Genomic DNA, 16,237 nt, shown 5'->3' with positions numbered 1-16,237 from the left:
TTGGTTGATCGGCCAACGGCCCGTCCCCCGCAAGCCTCGAAAGCTCGACCAAAAGGCGAGGGCGCAGAGAGTCCAGGTCCTTTCTCCGGGTTCTTCTCTAAAAAGGAGTCAGGCCATGAGTTGAGGACCTGTTAGGTGAGGAAACAGAAGGCCTTTGCCTGGTAAACCGACACCAAATTACCAAGTGCTAGTCCGAGTCCCTCTTGTAAATGACAAAGCAGCCGGGCCGCCTTGACTCTGCGGGTCTGGCTTGGTGGGGGAGGCCCGTGGAATCTCCTCTCAAGCTGCTCAGCGCCTATCTCTCTTCCTTCGCCTCCTACCTCCAAATCTCTCTCACCCTAGCCGCCGCCCCCCGTTCCCGTACAGCTCGTACCTACCCGCTTCGAAGACCCCCTTTTCCAAGTCCAGCAGGGGAACTTGAACAACAACGCGGAAGGGGGAAGGGGTCTTTTTCTTCTTGTTCTTGATAAAGGTGTCTTTCTTTTTTTCTTCAAATACCCCTCCAAAAAGAAAAAGAAGAAAGAAAGAAAGAAAAAGAGGGCAGCGTGTTTCGGATCAGCTCCCGCTCACGCGTGCATCCACTGCGGCGCACCCCGCTGGCCTGCCCGCGCCCCGCCCGCTGCACGCAGTGCCTCCCGCCCGCGTGGCCACGCCGGCTTCGGTGCGACTCGAGGGCGTTTGGCTTCCCCCCCCCCCCCCCCCCCGGCTTGGCCGGCCACCTCTCGCCGGGTTCCTTGAGCCCCCGGCCTCCGGACTGTAGCGGGCCATGGGCCGGTTTCCGGGCGGTGGCTCGGGGTAGGCGATCCGGCTTGGAGGCCGAGGGCCCGGGTTTCGGAACTGGCAGACATGGCTTCAAATGCGGGGTCTGCCGCTCCTCCTCGGCTGGGTGGTAGCGAAGAAGATCCTTCACCTCCCTCTGCGCCTCACTCTCCCCCAACTGCGAAGAGGGGTTAACCTTAAAGGACAGACCACTGTAGATTCCCTGGCTCGGTGACCCGGCCATACTGACCCTGGAGTACCTGGAAGTTGTTACTTGTATTAGCTTATGGTTGTCATTTTAACTCCGCTAACTAGCCTACAGAAAGCCCGAGGCCGGGGGGGAAATTCCAAGCCTGATCTCCTCCCCAGCCGGCCCGACTTTCCAGCTTCCCAGGCCTGGAGACGAAGCTGGACCCTGGAGGACCCCTGCCCGGCATCACCAGCTTGAGGCGCCAGCTAGATCAACCTGCTGCGAGCGCCTGGGGTGGTGAATGACATTTGGAAATTTCTGGGTCTCGCAGAAGTGCTTTGCCGTGGCCGGTTATGGCTCTGGTTTCTCTGGAGATGAACTCGAATCCACCTCCTCTCGCGGGGAGCTACTTTTAACATTGTATCCTCTCACAACTTTGACCGGCTGTGGACGCGGCGAAATAAATAATCCCAGATGGGATTGCAGAGATATGATTTCCCAATTTGCTTTGCGTAATCAAATATACGACCTGTCACAAGCAAGGGGGCGGGCGGGGGGCAGCTTTCGGGAGATAACTGTTCTCCCTTTCCTTGTTCTGCGTGCCCAAAAAAGCTGAACAAAAGGACAATGCGATCTGGGTTCTCCTCCCTCCTCCGTATGAGACAGGGTTTAAATCACCGGCATTTGAAACCAAGAGGGTCATGATTAGTCCAGGCCCCCCCCCCCCCCGGTTTTACAAATGCAAAGGAAAACTGAGGCTGAGAAGCTCATGGGATTTGCTAGGGAGGCATACAGCAACACAGTGGCCGCGCGGGACCCACGGGGCCACAGTAACTTCTCAGGCTCCACGATGCCTTCATACAATTAAAAAAATAAAGTGCCCTTTGCAGCGGGATACGGAGTCTGATGGTGGAACTGTGAAGCAATCTTGCCTCCCTTGCATTTCTGAAGGATCTGCCAGCCTTCGCGTCCCAAACCTCAGGCAGTATTCATCCTCCTTGCTGGGAAACGTGGCTCAATTCACTGGAGAGTCATGTAGCAGCTAGGAGATGAGGCAACCACAGAACTCCTTCACTCCTCAGTACCCATTCCAAATGGTCATCAGGGGAGGTATAGACTCAAGAATGGTAGTGGAACCTGGGTTCTACCCCAGGGGCAGTGCCATGCTATGGAAGGTCGTCAGGAGAGGACGTATGGCTTGTTGCCTCGTCCGGAAGCCCTGTGCGCACACACAGGGCTCCTGCTCTGGACCTCCCACTACCCCTAGGGGGCCTCATGACTAACTGAAACAGTAAACCCTTAACCCTGAGAACTTACGCCGCCGCTCCCATCCCACATTGGGGTTTAACATTTGGAAGGGGCAGACTTTATCCACGCTCAAATCACTCTCGATATTTTCCTGACAGTCCAACTATACCAAGTAGAGAGAAATCAAGAGAGAGAGAGGAGGAAGCAAAGCAGGGAGGGGTCCTCAGGCACTATGGTGAAAATTTAATTTCATCCATGTGTAGCAGGCAGTGGGTAAATTTTTTTCACCTTGCTGGGCCTCAGATTCTTTGACTAAAAAGTGAAGGAGTAAGATTCAGTGGTTTCCAGATTCTCTCCCAAACCTTAAAGTCTCTAACAAACTTTAACGTCTGTTGATGGACTCGTGGCTCATGGTAATAAGATGAAGGACATGAGAAAAGTCCAAGGAGGAAAAGAGGAAGAGGAAAAGAATTAGGAACAAACTTCAGTGTTGGTTCTGACATCTTGGTGGTATTTCGGCTCTACCATACTTCTAAGATTGATCCTGTCTAGTCAAAATGCTAGTCAAAAATGTGAAAGCAAAATCAAAACAAAACAAAACAAAAACAAAAAAACTTTCAACTAGTGAAAGAGGGGAACATAGAGTCATATCACAAAAGAGTTCTCTAGAGCCCAGATCCAATGAGGATTCATTCTGGTGACAAAGAGGGTTCTCACAACTCACAAAGGTTCCAAAGTAGGATTTTAAGCAAAAACTAACCAGGCCATTTAAACAGGCCTTCCTAGCCTTGTTCTGTGTGATATGCTGGCTCAGGAGTCTGAGTTTGGGCTTTGGGGAAAGCCAAACTATTTCCATGGCTGTTAGCCCCAGGAAGTCTCTCTGAGAAGGGTCTCTCCTGGCAGGGGGGATCCTCCTAATTTCTACCAGAAACATCCCTTGGCTGAAGCTTTTTTTTTTTTTTTTTAAGATTTTATTTATTTGAGAGAGAGAAGCTTGGTAGAAGACCCTGACAGGGTAACGTGCACAGCTCAGATGTACCATAGTGTCTGCTAAGGATTGGGGGCGGGGAGGGGGTAAGTGAATCTCACTTACGAAGAGAGGATCAAACAGCACTTGGTTCTGTCTTTGCTTTCCTGTGGCTAGCAAGCGACTGTCCATATATCCCCGTGGTGACTGAAGTGTGAGTGCCGAGCCTTGAAGCCAGTTGGTGAGAACACTGACACCTCTGCAAAGTACTTGACTTGGCCTAAGATAGTTCAGGGATTCTTTCCATCTGTGAAATAAGTAGTGGGGGAGGGGGAAGGAATAAGACTCTCTAAGGATTTTCCTGTTCTACCTTCGGTTTTGCCAACTAAAGTCACCCTTGAGCTTGGGCCACTTTCCTCACCCTCCGTCCTTGAGGCTTCCATCTGTTATTCTGCAAAATGAAAGACCTGAAGTTGATACAAATCACCTTTAAAGTTATGTCCCATATACTTTTTATCCTTCTAGGTGGGGTGAGAAAATGGAAAAGGTCTGTGTGTGGGGAGGAGAGGGGGGAACAGGGAGGAGACGAAAGCCCTGCCTGAGGGCGCGCCCCTTATAACAAAGTGAGACATAAACTTTTAAGAGCCGGAGGAAATATTCTCTTTGAAAACGCTGACCCCACAAACAGGCGGTGTTCTAAAGGAGGGACATGAGCGGTTCCAAAGGGGCAAGAAAGAGGGAGATGTCCCTTGCTTTTTACTGATTTAACGGGGCGGGAGCACAGGTGCATGACACTCCCCTCCTCCCAGCCACCAGGCCCCCCTTGGCCCTCCACCCCTGCCCCTTCTTTCGCAGAAAAATTTATTGGCGAGGTGAGGCCAGGCTAACAAAAGTGCATCCCTGGGCGCTTTGGGCTCCACAAGAATGCTTTGATCCTCTCCCAGTGTCTAGTGGTCCCCAGGCGATTGCATTGCCAAATGCCAGCGACCCCCCGGGGCGGGGTCGCTGCTCCGGGACCCAGTATGGGGAAACCAGTGACAGGTTCGTCCTCCCTGCGCAAGAGGCCACGCGGGGGCGCTGTAGAGCGGGCACACAGACCTGAGACCCGGCGGACCCGGCGGGGCCAGGGTCCTCCGAAAAGAGCAGCACCCGCGCACCCGCGCCGTTACATCCTCCCCACCCTGCCCAACCGCTTTTCCAGGGTAGTCTGCCGTCCTAGCACACCGTGATCGGTTCAGAAATTTGGAGGGTCACTGGCAGAGGAAAGGAAGATGGTGGGGGGTCATTTGCTTCCCTGGGGGCTCTGATTCCTCTCCTTCCAGACTTTAAGCATCTACTCGGAAGAATAGATTCTTGGGAGGATTTTGCCAGGAAGGAAGGGAGGAGAGGAAAGAATCTCACTTACTGAGGGTCCAGGTCAGGCTTTGTGGTGGCCGGACCCTTCCAACATGGCATTACTGACTTGTCCACAGCTCTTCATTTTACACTTAACGGGAGCCAGTTCCGAGGAGCTGTCCTGTCCAGAGCACAAAGTTAGGACAACAGAAGCCACGTCTGAATTTGAAGCCCCCCATTCTAGCACTTTCCCCATCAGGAGTTAGCCAAAGGGGCCCTAATGAAAAGGGACCTAGGTCCCAGCTGCTTTTGCAGGAAATCCGCCCCCTCCTCCACGCACCCACGCCCCCAGGTTTTTCTTCCAGGAGAAGCCAATTTGATCTCCGCAGACAGGAATTTGGCAAGCTCTCTTCGCAGAACTGCCCCAGCCCATACCCCATCCTTGTTCTCAGTCCTTCTCCCCTCCCATACTCCCCTGCTTCGACCTTGCAGATCTCTCCCTGAAGACACCGCTCTGAAGAACAAAGAACATTTGCAGTGAGGAACAGATTTCCAGAATTTTGCTTTATAGCCAGTGAGGAAGACTGAAGTTTGGTGGTAGGAAATGACCCAAGACATCCACATAATGCAAACATTACAGGAAGCTGTGTAGACCAGCCTGGGCTCTGAAACCATAGAAGACATTCATAGGGGTTCATCTCTGGAACCCCTAAAAAGTTTTGGACAAGTCATTTAACCTGTCTAAGCCTCTGTGGCTCATTTGTAAAATGGGGACAAGAGATACTTTTCCTTGCCTATAGCAATGGTTTCTGGAAATAAGTTCAAAAAATATTTGGAATTCTTTGAAAATCATAAAACATTTTGAGCATTAATGAGGTTCCCCTTGTCTTATTTTGCTCACTTTCAAATCAGGAACATCATAGCCTGGGTAGCAAGTTGATAAGATCAAATAAGATGCTGTCTGTGACAGGCTACAGAGGGAAATAACAGGTTCTGTTTCATTAATGATTGTTGAAGCAATGCCCTTCTCTCAAATTAAGCTGCCATTATGTTCCTTCATCCACCAAATTAAAAAATCCAATGCTTTACCTCTCTTGCAGCCAACAGAGAACTAAGCTATGGAATGTTTACATAGATTTCTTTATCCCTGCAGAAGCACTGAGAAGGAAATATTACCCCCAGTTTGAAAAGCAGGAGGGATGCAGAAAGCTAATAAACGCTTGCTAAATAACCAGGCTGGCCCAAATACTTTTCATTTCTCTTCCAAAGAAACGTTGTGCTGTTGTGTGGGAAAGAACAAGTTCACCCTCCTCTTTTTTTTTTTTAAGATTTTATTTATTTATTTGACAGAGAGATAGAGAGCACAAGTAGGCAGGGTGGCAGGCAGAGGGAGAGGGAGAAGCAGGCTCTCTGCTGAGCAGGGAGCCGGACATGGGGCTTGATCCCAGGACCCTGGGATCATGACTTGAGCCGAAGGCAGCCGCTTAACCGACTGAGCCACCCAGGCACCCCTCACCCTCCTCTCTCTTATCTCAATCTGCTAAAGCTGGTTTCTAGCTGGAACTATACACTGAGCTGTTCCTTTCCCTTTCTCTTGCTTACACTTGTAATAATGAAAATTTTAAACAATATACAAAAGCAGGCCAAATAGTGAAATGTCCATTAGTATAATCCAAATGTAGAATATCCATGCTATCCATTTATCTATTTGGATATATAATATCTATATATCCATTAGCCCGATTTAGCAGTTGTTGGGCCATTCTTTCTGCCCCTCCCTGCTCAGAAGATGCTTGAGAAAGTCTACTGCATTTTTGTCCCTTAAAGTTGCAGCCCTATTGGCTGAATTGGTATACCAAGTGGATGGAATTTCTTGGGCCTCAGATCTGATACTTTCTAGAATTCACAACCGTGGGACAACTCATCCTAGCCAAATGCTCACTATTTGAGCACCTGCCTTGACGCCAATGGACTGGGGACAGAGACACAAATGGCAGAAGTGAATCATGGCGCTAGATTCTAGAGTCTAGAAAATGAATTCCGCGCAGCCTGATTTTCTAATCAACTTGCAGGAGTTCTTCTCAAACACACAGTAATTAATTACTCCTTCAAAGGTTCAGGATTGTTACCCTGTAAGGGCCTGTAAATAGCTATTTCACAGAGAGCTTACCTCGGCCTTGGTTTTGGAACTATGCACCTGTTGGGTTCCTCCCCACTTGGGGAATTTTACTCTGCCCACTAATGAAAACATGTCTTGAGCCCAAAGACATCTTTGCCTGCCCTGCCTTTACATAAACAGACAACCTCCCAGGGCCTCCAAGAACAGGGGTTTGTTGATGTTTTCTTCTCTACTGTTTTTCTTCCCACTTACGCAGTGCACGCAGACATCTGTCCGCTTAACTTTCATCTACTAAAGAGTTACAAAGTCAGTAGACCCCCGCTTATCTTTTCCAAAAGAATCGGATCTGGCCTCTGTCCACAGTACAATATATGAAAGCACATAATCAAGTTCCAGTTATGGCACTCTGTGTAGTATTCCCAGATGCTCCACGTCATTTGGCAAATCTATAATGTAATAAATATTGATGGCTTCCTTACATGTGGTGTTAAGATTTGCTCAGCCAAATATTTCTTTTCTGCACTCTTTAAAAAATATCACTAGAGTTGTCATCCTGAAAGTTGTTTGTACTCTCGCAGCTTTATGTAAATGTCAACCAGATGCTGAGTTTCATTGTCATAGTTTCCTTTTGTTTTTATTTGTCTCTGTGGATTATTGGTGTTTGAAAATATATTTTTGAGCCTTCCTAACATGCCTGTTCCTGAGTGAAGATAAAACATTTTTTTTTGTATCAATGAACTTCCTTGCTTAACATGTTTTCATTGTCCTTTCTGACTACAGGACCACGGTTCCTGAATTTCAAACATTTTTTCAAGTCAAGACACAAGTTGAGTAACCGCCTAATTGAGTGTAGCTTGAAGTTACTGGAATGGTGACTTTCGCACCACAGAAGGGACCTGTCAATTACAACCTTTTCCCCATCCACGTTCAGTTACACACATGCCTTCATTCAAAGCCCTGTTTTCACTCCTTTCCAAAAATATTATCCTTCTGGGGAGAAATTTTTCACGCATAAATTCAGCTTAACCAATGATTTTGTTTAAAGACAAGCCTGAGAACACCAATTCTTAGTTATATGAGGGAGGTAATGTATACACTGGTTTTTAAACCTAAATTTGTGGATGTTGATAATTAAAAATTGAAAGAGGAGAAGAATCCATGCATTTAGCCTGCCCTGAAAAAGACTCTTGAGTCCTTTGGAGCTTACCAAATAACTTCGTAAGAGCAAAAAGTGGTTTAAAAATTGTTTTAGATTACAGACCCTGCAACACGACAGAAGGATTTCCATTTTTCTCACGTTCCATAATTGTAAACATTCTTTGCCATGGGGGTATAGGTATTGGTAGGCTCAGATAAATAACTATAATTTTGTTATCGCTGCTACAAGAAAGGTTTTTGTTGATTTTCTTTTTTTAACAACTCTTCTGTTAAAAAAAAAAAAACAAAAGGGAAATAAAAGAAACTCTGATCATCCTGTATGGTACACAGAAAATAAGTATCAGGACATTTTAGAATATTCCCTTAAAAATCCACATTGTATATAAATGACAATTTCTAGAAAGACATTAATATTTAAGTGTGGAATTTTACCTAGAAATTTTGAGAAATCAACATCATAAAGACATTAACCCCACCTTTTTTGTTTGTAAGTTTGTAAAGCACTAAAGTTTTATTAACCAAATTTTTGATACTTGTTATAAATTAGAAATAGCATTTACAAGCTTTCTAAAAGTACAATTTGCTTTTGCTTCCATTGTAACTTTAGGCTCTAAAAACTATAAAACAACTTAAACTGATATGAAAGATACCTGTGGTGCATGGTTTGGGGAAGGAGACTTACCTCAGAGGCGCTAACCATTTCATTTCTATTTCTCACTGTTTACAAAATTGTACATGAAACAGACAAAAGAGGCTACTTTTCCATTATTCAATAATTACGGTATTCTCACAAAGGAAGTCGGGAATGCAATTTATCATGTGTGCTGGACTTATTCAGGAGTGACAGGCAAGAGATTTTTCATGTGATGTCGCTTGCTTTATGCTACTATGTTATATGATAGCCCTCCTCAGGGCCCCTGGTCCCAGTCCTACCTTGGTTTTGAGTCTCATCCAGCCCAGAAGTAATTAATCTCAACCCAAGTCAGCCCTACTAAGCTTCAGTGGAGTCATGGTGAAATTTTGGGCAGCTGCTTATAAAAAAACCAGAACAGAGGGAAAAGCCACCCATCATCTTCTACCATTCATTGCCTCCATGAAAGCAGATCTTAATGGGCTTTAAAAGGCATTTGTGTGAATCCATTTTTTCCCCTCTACTTACATTCCTATCACCCAATCTACTTAATACGGAAGAAAAATGAAAGTGCCTCCTTCCTTTGTATGCAATGACTTCTTTTTTATTCATCTGTCAATGAAATTAAAAGAATATTTGGGCCATATGGGATGGCTCTCCAAGATTCCAAGTTAAAGCTAGATCACTCTAATGTGTTTGAGAGATAAAATTATGTCCATCACTTACTAAAAGAACAGCCAGAGGACAGTTGAGGCCACAAGCTAAGTAATTCAGAAACTCAAACTACTCTGCCTCTGTTTGGAGAGTCGGGGAGCAGGCCATGTCTCCAAACAGACATGAACAGACAATTCTTACAGGCATAAGCAAAGCCCATTAACCTGATAGGGTCTCAGCGACCAGCACAACATTTATTTAACACGTTGTTCCTTCCCATCGGAAAAGGGTCTAAGCTAACCCACTTGTGAGCGCTGCATAAGACAGCTGAAACCGTTTATGGGGGGGGTCCATCTCCACTTCTGGGCACTTGGGACCAGGGACAGGCAGGTGATGTGAACTCATCTTGCTAAACATGCAGCCTGATATAATTAATGTTTATTAGACATTATAAAACATTAAAATTAATGCTCACAATGTTTATTTTTTTGATGTTTATCAAAGCCTGGGACCCAAGTCTGTCTCCCTCTGAAAACCAAATTTAAAATGGGGGCTAAGAAAGGTTTTAAAAGACTTCTTATCTAGTTAAAGGGGCCACGAGCCATGAAATGACCAAAAAGCTAAATGTTAATATAAGGAAGATGAAAAGCAATACTAGAGCCTAGATAATGGCCAAGCTCTCTAACCAGCCTCTTGTGGGCTCAAGAGTTTATTTTCAAAGCCAGCCTTCTTCCCTGGTGTTTGGCTCAGTCTCCCATGCCCTTAGCCTGGCCCGTCTCCAAAGCCTCCTCTGCTGGCAAGCCTCTCCCAACTCAGCCCTCCCGCACACGTCTGCAGGTGAGTCATCTGATGACATTGCCATGGTCCGCTCCCCGAAGCCATCACTCCCTCCTCCGTGCCCCAGGACAATGCCACCAGCCCTGAGTCTTGTCCAGCTTGCAAAGCCATCCACAACCTCAATCCCCACTTTTGCCTAGAAGAATCCCCCTACACTGGGCTAGCCAATGCCCTCTCACACACCTGCAGGTCTTTATGGATGCCTTCGCTATATCCTTCCACTGGCACCAAACTACCATATCTTATGGATTTGTTCAGATCCCTGTTTGACGAAAAATCTTCCCTGCCCACCCTATCCAAGAAATACTTTTCTCCTTTGACCTCAGATTTATCTCAATGTCTATGCTCTTTATAATCCACCATCATGCCTTTTTAGTAATGTTTATATCGTTTTATTTAGTTTTTATCATTTTGGTCTAAGTCATTTTTCCAAATCTAGCCTGTAAGCTTCTTAGGAGTAGGGTCCATATCTTAAAACTCCTCATGTTCCCAATAGCACCTAGAACAATACCTTTAAAAAATGCGTGGTCAGTGGATATTTTTGGATTAAGTGATTAAGCTGTTAATTTGTGAGTGGCAAATAAGTCTTTCATTCATTAATTTAACAGATATTTATTGAGTACTTACCATGGGTTGAGCCCAATTCTAAACTCTGGGGACACTGCAATGAACAAAACAAAGTCTCCCAGCATCATGGGAGAAAGATGGACAATAATAAATAAACCAGAGGGGCACCTGGGTGGCTCAGTCGGTTAAGAGTCTGCCTTCGGCTCAGGTCATCTCAGGGTCCTGGGATAGAGTCCCACATTGAGCTCCCTGCTCAGTGAGGAGTCTGCTTCTCCCTCTGCCCCTCCCACCCACCCCCGCTCACCAATCCTCCCCTGCTCATGTTCTCTCTCTCTCTCTCTCAAATAAATAAAATCTTAAAAAGAAAAAAGAAAAAAAACCCAAATAATCCAGAAAGTATGTAATATGTCAGATGGTGATAAGTTACATAGGGAAGAAAAAACCCTGAGTGAGAAGGATAGGAATGACGGCAGGGGTGCTGTCTTATATACAGAGCCTCACAAACAAGGGGCATTTGAGCAGAGACCTAAAGGAAGTGTTGATGATATCTGTGGAATAACATTCCAGCTGGAGAAAATGACAAGTGCAAAGGCCCTGAGGTAGGAATGTGTTTGGCATGTTTAATGAACAAGAAGTGGCAAATGCAGCTGTATCAGAGCAAGTAAGGGAGACAGTGGTGGTGCATAAGTGTTTGAGAGGTGGGGAAGGACAGATCATACAGAGTCTAGAGGACCTGGGCCCTCACTCTGAGAGAGATGGGGGATCTAAATAAACAGAAATGTAAAACATTAACTCAGTTTTTATCATTCAACATGAACGCCAGTTTGTATCATTCAGCATGAACATCTATGATCGGACCAGCACTCAAGCAATTTGTGTAAAACAGAAACAACACTACATTTATAGAGCATCCACCTGGACCAGATGCATGAATAGATTACCTAATTCGTTTCTCAAAACAATGCTGTGAGTCAAGCACTATGTCAATTTTTTTAGACTTATAAGAGTTTAAGAAACTTGCCCAAGGTCACACATATGATAAATTAGGGGGGCGGGAGGGGTGGCTGGCATTCAAACCCAGGTAGATCTAACTCCAGAGCCCAATCCCTTCACCACTGCCTGTGGGAATGGCAGAAATCCCCAACATCCATTACATTTGTGCACATGCTCTTGAGTACAGATGACCTCTGTATAAGATAGTCAGTGTCAGCTGTGTGGGCGTCCCCTTTTACTAAGCCTAACATTTGAGAATCTGGATGCAGATTGTTGGCAAGGGGCACTACACAGGTAAGTGATAAGTTATCTGCTATTAATGTGTTACTAGTAGTTCTCTTGTGGAATAAAGTTGCATGAAGGGCCTGAGAGTGAGAGCTCTGTATTAAGAACCCCTCTGCATCCTGTGACCACAGCCTCTCCGCTAGTCTGGACAGAACCCACAGAGGCAAACACTGACCGCACCTTTCCCCAAGGGCAGAGGTTCTCAACTTCCAGAACACATGGGAACCACCCGCGAAATCCTGGTTCTTCTTTCCCCCTCCAGAAAGAGTGCTCAGGCCAGCACTCCTGCAGGCACTGAATCGACAGGTCTGAAGGGAAAACCAGCTACTCTGATGCACACTGAGGATGAAGAGTCACTGACCTAGGGGCACAAGTGGTCTCTTAGAGCCTTGATATTCAGGGAATTTGTCCAGATCTGACTTTGTAATTGAAAGGCTACTTAGCAAATATCGATCCAACAAATTCTTTTTTTTTTTCTTTTCTCTTTTAGAATCATAAAACATTGTGTCAGTCAGATGAACTTCGAGACGTAGTTTTGGACCTGAATACGTGAAAGGAGGAGCTACTGACAGGGAGTCTAGTAAGCAAAAAGTGAGTAGGTAGTGTTGTCACTGCAAAGAGAGGTACCCACTGGCCAACTGGATCCTGGAATCATCAGGAAGCAGTGGTGAAACCATCCAATAATTGTCTTTCTCCAATTGACTTATTTCACTTAGCATAACAGCCTCCAGTTTCATCCACGTCGATGGAAATGTTAAGTATTCGTCCTTTCTGGTGTCTAAGTAATATTCCATTGTATATGTACCACATCTTCTTTATCCAGTCATCTGTCGATGGACATCTGGGCTCTTTCTACAGTTTGGCTGTTGTGGACATTGCTGCTATAAACATTGGGGTGCAGGTGTCCCTTCCTTTCACTACATCTGTATCTTTGGGGTAAATACCAGGTAATGCTCTTAACTCCAGGGAACAAACTGAGGGTTGCTGGAGGGGAGGTGGGTGGGGGGTTGGGGTAACTGGTGATGGGCATTAAGGAGGTCACGTGATGTGATGAGCACTGGGTGTTATATGCAACTGATGAATTACTGAACTCTACATCTGAAACTAATGATGTACTATATGTTGGCTAATTGAATTTAAATTAATTTAAAAAAAAAAAAAGGAAACAGCGGCGGTCACAGGCAGGATGCCAAATGGGTTTCCATCCCCGCGCCAGGTCACATGGCCAGTTTGCGGCTGCCAGGATCACTGCACCGTGACAGGGATTCAGAGGGTGGGCAGGACAGAGCAGAGTGATGGATTAACAACATCTGTCATGAATGTGCACATGCAACAGCATGGTTTAGATGAGAGCCAAGTGGGAGAATATTGCAGCAGAGAAAGGCATCTGACCTGACCCAAAAAAAGAAATGAAGTTGCAAGAAACATCAGCACTGATATTTAGCAGGTAAAAATCCATCTATTCTCTACTTAATCATATGGGTATCCTGACTGAGATCTCAAGAGAAAGCTCAGTCTTTAATATTATTTATTAACTTAGCTAATAAGGTTCATGTTTAAGAGGAAGGGTAAATTGAATTATCAGGTGGTTTATAAAACATACTATGGTTAATGAAGCTGTATTTATTGTAGTCCCATGGCTGGATCAAAGCCATCAACAATGACCAATTATCAAATTGTCAATGTGCAGACACCGCTATTCTTCATTTAATGGCTTGTTTATTTAACTGCTGGCTACTGTCTCTCTTAAGAGCTTTTAGCTTCTTCCTCTGATGTTTTCTGAGCCTGACAGTGTGACATTGTTTGTTTTTGTCTTTTTCCCCAAGTTTTATTATTGGTTTGTTTTAATATTCTCTTGTTGGGCCAACTTGTTGGACAGTCAAATAAATCCCTCAGCTGAGGGTACGTGAGAAACATGCCACCGTTTACCAACAACCTGATCTTTAAAAATATTTAGGCAGGGAGGACACAAACAAGCCATTTTCAGGTCACCTTTCTTTCTCTACACAATACCAGTCTCAAAACTATTTTGATTTTTTTCCTCTTTGTACCAATTTGTCATGTGCAATACTTAAAATATTATAATATTCTATATGATGCATAGTTATTTTCTTCCATGTAACTATTAAGAATATATGGATTTTTTAAAAAACCATTGAACACCTTATATTCTGCATAACTATCATTTTTCCTGCATTACGTGTTAGGCATGCTTCAACATGAAAAGATTTGTTGATTGTGGAAAGATAATAAAGTAAAGCTCACACGAGATGTGTGCTCAGGCAAACATCTCCTAATTGGGCTATGGAGTGATGGAGACATTAAATTAAGAACTGGGAGACACCTTAGAAATCATTTACTCCAGTGGCTTTCAAACATATTTTAGCTTAAGACCCCTTTCCACCAAAGAGAGCATCCTAGAAGGCCCCAGGGTGAAACGCCTAAATCTGGAGCCACCCTGATTGAAACAGGAGTGGGGACCCTGTGCTTCTCCACTTCCACAGCCCAGTCCAGCCTGGTGGTCCCTAAATCATGGAAACTGAGGAAAGGGGGGCTTAGTCAGATACTATCTTATGCACGATTTGTTTGCTGAGCATTTCAACACCAGACAGCAAACGCTTTATCAGGTTTCCTTTGGATCGCCCCTTTAGGAGAGGCCCCGAAAGCAGGAATTTGCCATGTTTTATATACCAACCACTGCTAGAACATGAGGTTCCACCATGAATGGGCTTTGAATATACCATTCCTCTTTTTTTTAATAATTTATAAGTGTACATCCATAATCATATTAATGAGAATAATATTATCGGGGCACAACAATCAGACAATTCAACAGACAAGTTATGGGTCCTATTGTCATATTAACCTCAGCATCTGTTTCTGTATCTTTTTTAAATTTTTTTTAAAGATTTTATCCGATTATTTGAGAGAGAGAGAGAGAGAGAGAGAGGGCCAGCGGGGTGGAGGGGAGGGGCAGAGGCAAAGGGAGAAGCAGACTCCCTGCTAACAGAGAGCCCGATCTGGGACTCGATCCCAGGGCCCTGAGATCATGACCTGAGCCAAAGGCAGACGCTTAACTGACTGAGCCACCCCAGGGCCCCCTGTTTCTGTATCTTATTTCAGTTGTAAGACATTCTGATAGGTTTAAGCAAAGGGATAAGGTATAAGCAAGGGGTAATTTTTTAAACTTTTTAATTGATGGAGAATTATATCCAGTGAAAGGTATAGCTATTAAGTGTACAACTCAATGATAAACGTGTATGCCCATGTAACCAACACCCCAACTGAGATGTAGATGCATTTCTGTTTGACTGCCTTCGAGGTGACGGATAAATGCTTTGTGCCATGTGCAGGTGAGCCCTTCTCAGACAGAATGTCTTCCTGAGAGGCTTAGGAGCTGAAGACCGGGCAGTGGCCAGAAGTCCCAGTCAGAACAGTAGCCCAGGACGTTGGAGGAGTATTCCTGGTCAAGTACAGCTGGAGAGCCCCACACCACTACTCTAGAAACTCAGGCACTGTCTCTGAATCCAAAGCACCAAGTGGCCAGTGGGCACTATGGTTATAATGATGCACAAAGTGCATTTTTTTATTTGATGGGGCAGGTCTGGCCGGGGAGAAGAGGCTGGAGCTCCATTTCCCAACGCAGCTTCTCGCTGGGTCAATAGCAAGATTGTTATAGAGGGTAACCCGAGCCGGGTAATGTGTGTAGGATCTGTGGCTTTATTGTGTCCCTGCTATGTTAATTAGTACTAGAAGCATGATGGATTGGCAACACGTGTGCGCTCTGAGTCTGAAACCAGCCCTGAGAGTTTAGCACTCCATTAGTTACACATCACAGAAACCCAGGGGATGTTTACTCAAAAAGAGGATCACTTACAAGAGGGAAACATGCTAATTCATTCCTGATACCGTCTGGGGAGAGGGACACCCCATCGGCCTGTGAGTGGTATAACCTGTCATCCAAGACAGAGATGGAATGAGAGGCTGGCGGGAAAATACAGAAAGCCCCCGGCCCCCTGGCCTGGGAACCCTGAAATCTCAAATCCTCAGTTGTTCCTACATGAATCCCTCTGAGACAGAAGTTCAGAGAAAGCTCTGTGTTGACATTTCAATTCATTACCCCGTTCCAGAGGCAGGGAACCCTGGACCCGATCACTCCCACACCCTTGCCAGGCCACAGGGAGGGGCATTCTCTTCCTTCTCACCAGGTTTTATGCCGGCTGCTGACTCTCAGGCCTGGACCAGCTCTATGTACCCCTACCTCAGCCTGACAGGTACCAAAAGGCCTCAGAAAGGATGTCCAAAACCCTGGCACTCCTCTGAGCTAGGTGACTATTATAGGCCTGTTCTTGTAAACTCAGAGGACTTTGAGAAGACAAATTCCAAGTTCCCTTCCCATGGTAAGGTTCCAGAGTTTCAGTGTTGTCAAAGCAATTGTGTCCACGTGAGAAAATACAGAAGTGGCCAAGACATTTTTTTAGAAGCGGCTAAAAT

The 16,237-nt window shown here is 45.3% G+C and overlaps 1 long non-coding RNA gene across 2 annotated transcripts in view; it reads right to left on the bottom strand.

The window, feature by feature from the left end:
* The window catches only part of LOC141370214 (uncharacterized), a 34,898-nt gene continuing 18,661 nt past the window's right edge, over positions 1-16,237 (bottom strand). The window contains exons 4-5 of one of the 2 annotated variants that reach the window (XR_012374081.1): positions 378-500; positions 1-128 (exon numbers count right to left, since the gene is read on the bottom strand). This is a non-coding gene — a long non-coding RNA (uncharacterized lncRNA). The remainder of the gene's footprint in view (positions 129-377; positions 501-16,237) is intronic. The other variant, XR_012374082.1, reaches the window with a different exon arrangement.

The sequence above is a fragment of the Callorhinus ursinus genome, unplaced genomic scaffold (assembly GCF_003265705.2).
Source record: "Callorhinus ursinus isolate GAN/ISIS: 27379988/994484 unplaced genomic scaffold, GSC_fseal_2.0 scaffold28, whole genome shotgun sequence".
In the NCBI taxonomy this organism is placed as follows: Eukaryota; Metazoa; Chordata; class Mammalia; order Carnivora; family Otariidae; genus Callorhinus; species Callorhinus ursinus.
Note: the sequence above shows the minus strand (reverse complement) of the source record. Positions and strands in the feature narration are given on the sequence as shown.